Raw genomic sequence first — 3258 nt, forward strand, 5'->3', positions numbered from 1 at the left:
ATAGAGCTTTTGGGTAACTGAACACATACAGTGTTCTAGAAATTTGTGTGCTCATAAAAAGAGACACTGATACTTTTAAAGCCCATACAGAGTGTAGGTGTCTTTGTTTTGAAAGAAGTTTCTGCCTTTAATAATGGGTCCAGAATTTTAACTTATTAACAAGAGCACACTCTAAGGTAACCTAAATCTTCACATTACAAACATTAGAACCGGGATATTTCCACAAAAATGATTCCATAATTCACTAATAAGGTGCAACAAGTTTTACTTTAGAGAGATAAAGTTTTCTTTTGTTAACTAGGTAAGAATCAGATATTTATAAAGGAAAATAAAATCAAGTGATATCTCACCACAAATTCTAGTCATATGTTCAGTTTAGGAGAATGATCATCAGTGAATTTTGTGCCAGAAATATTTATTCTAAAAGAAAAGTCTTTTAATTTATAATTGTGTGTCTCTGAAGTGCTTGTGCCGCTGTAAAGTCAAGGGCACCATCTCATACAGTTCTGTGTCCTTCTGGGAGGGAAGCTAAGGCTGCCTTATAACCCAGTAGAGGTATTGTAGCATACAAAAATAAGAAAAATCAACATTATTACAGGATTCTCTGTCATAAACCTCCAATAAAACACAACTCTGGTCTTATATATAGTAGTAGCCATAGATACACATTAGGGCTTCCAAGAAGAATCTAGTACCCAACAGTCTGCTTTTATATTTGGGCTTATGTGAGCATAAAATAACCACATTTGGGCAAACAAGCTGTTTTATTATTTCTTTTAAAACTACAGTGCTTAAAAATGATGTAATAATTTCAATACCTGGCTTGGACATTTCCGGTTTTGTTTCCAAGCCTTAGCTATGGGTGAAACTGTTTTGGGCTATGAAGATGGATTAGGGCATCTTGCAACTCATGATGCATTTGGTTCAGCTTAGTTCTCGCGTCCTAAGCAGACAGACTGACAATTAAAACTCATCAGTTTTATTTTCAACATACTTTAACATGGATTCTATCCCTTGGGCTGAGCTCCAGATCTTCCTCAGTACCTCACACTCTCTCTCATTGGCCTGTTCCAACTCCAACTTAATATTACAGCGAACAACGGCCTTAGATTCTTCCAGTACAATTTGATTATATGAGGCAAGCTCCTTAATTTGAATCATAACCTCTTGGGTGAAAGTTCCACTCAAAAATACCTGAGAGACCAGGCCTTTGGCACATGACTCCCGTGCTGTCACCTTTCGCCCAGCAAATAACATTTCATTGGCAGATGCTTTACCCATCATTTTTTGAAATGTAATAGTTGAACAGCCATCTGGACTCTGTCCAAAGGTCATACAAGGGGTTTGGAACCAAGCCTTTTCATTAGCCCACACGAGATCACAAAGAGGCAGGATGGATGCACCTAGTCCAATGGCAGGGCCATTGACTGATACAACAATAAGCTTTTTAAATTGAATAAAAGTATTCACAAATTACTTGATGGTGTCCACCATTTCAAGGCTTGCTCTGTTTCTGTCATTCCTTAAGTGTGTCACAAAGTACCCAAAATCAAGACTGCAACAAAAGACAATTCCAGCTGTACTGAACAGCACGAGCTTGCTGTCATCCACAGCAGCACTATTCAGAGCTTTAACCATTTCTTTGATTGCTTCTGTATTCAGTGCATTTTTTTTCTGTCGATCTAGTTGATAGCACTATCTGGGTGAATCCATCCTCTTTCTTCACTACAATGTCTCTGTATGTGCTGGCACTTTCTGTTAACCTTACGGTAAAGTACGTCTTCTTGATAAAAGGCTGGCCTCTGCTGTCATCAGTAATATTTCTTTGCCCACCTTTCACCTTTGAAACTGAGGTATGCACCTCTGTTGTTCCATTGGCTGCTAATGAGTCTATTAATACCACTATACCTTTTTGGGTAACTGAACCTGTGGCCATGGAAGCAGTAACTGAGCCAGACATCTGTGACATTGGTGGGTGTATCTGAGTCTTGTTCTCTATTCCAGTTTGTTCTGCACCAGGACGTGACAAATTGTCCTGGAGGAATTTCCCTTCTGTCACCTTGAAGACCACCGTGTCCTACTGATCTGCTGCAACAGGGTCCAGTTCCCCATGTTTCTGAAAGCCACTCACAGTTTTCTTGTCGTTAAAGGGGCTGTCAGGTGCAAGGATCTTGATAGTTGAATTTATTATCTCCATATTCTGTGTGTTGGAGAGAATTGAAGCTGCCTTCCTCCTAACGATCTTGCTGGCAGCAAATAACTTGCTATTTTTGGATCTGTGGTGTCTATCAGTCACTAGCGTTTTAGGAGAGTTCTTAGAATAGCTCGCTTTTGTAGATCTGGAAGTTCTTCTTCTGGCATTGTTTGAAAAAATTCTACTGGTTCTAGTCCATGTCAGTTTCTTCTGTTTTTCAGTCTGTCGTCTATTAAAATCATGTATACGTTTTTCACAGTCCGTGAGGTGCTGCTCTGGTTCCCAAGTGTCATCCTGTTTGTCCTAACCTTTCCACCGAATCAAACACTCTGTATTCCCATTTTCATCTTGTCTTTTGTCAACAATACTTTCAACCTCAAACTCCTGGGAAGCCATGAGGAAAGACACAGGATTGGAGCAGTTGCTGTGCCAACATTGTTTCAGTTGTGTCTCTACATAGCCACTCCTTTCTGCCTCCAGTTCTTCACCAGCTTCTGCGTATGGATGAACCTCTTCTATTTCGTCACCACTGGTGTAGTGAAAATTGTGTGAAATAACAGCTATGCTATGGTGCATGAGAGCTTGCTCAGTAGCCTCAGGTGAGAGTAGCTAAATCCACAGCCACAACCTTCTGGTGTAGAACAGAAAGCTTTCTTCCTGCCTGTTACTCCTTTGTGTTTGTTTGTTTAATTGTGGTTGCTATGACGATTGTATGGAACATTCTAATGTTCTAACATTTTTAAAGTTACACTAGCTTACCTTCAGTAACATACAAAACCTTTACTCCTGTATAATTTACCTCCACTATTTCACTTACTGAGTCCTCAAAATTATACCTTTATTCATTTTATGTCAAAAACAGAAATTAGAAGTGTTTTTTAAATTAAATATATTTGTGTTTTAAGATACGTGGAGAACAACTTGTGGAGGTGCATGTTGTTAATTTTTTTTTTTTCTTTTTGATATGGAGTCTCACCCTGTCACCCAGGCTGGAGTGCAGTGGTGCGATGTAGGCTCGTTCAAAGCTCCGACTCCTGGATTCACGCCATTCTCCTATGTCGGCG

At 39.5% G+C, this 3258-nt stretch overlaps 1 pseudogene; it reads right to left on the bottom strand.

The window, feature by feature from the left end:
- Window positions 1-829: 829 nt before the first annotated feature.
- LOC129053482 (testis-specific chromodomain protein Y 2-like) lies at window positions 830-2814 on the bottom strand (annotated as a pseudogene).
- Between the last annotated feature and the right edge of the window lie 444 nt (window positions 2815-3258).

The sequence above is a fragment of the Pongo abelii genome, chromosome Y (assembly GCF_028885655.2).
Source record: "Pongo abelii isolate AG06213 chromosome Y, NHGRI_mPonAbe1-v2.0_pri, whole genome shotgun sequence".
Lineage (NCBI taxonomy): Eukaryota > Metazoa > Chordata > Mammalia > Primates > Hominidae > Pongo > Pongo abelii.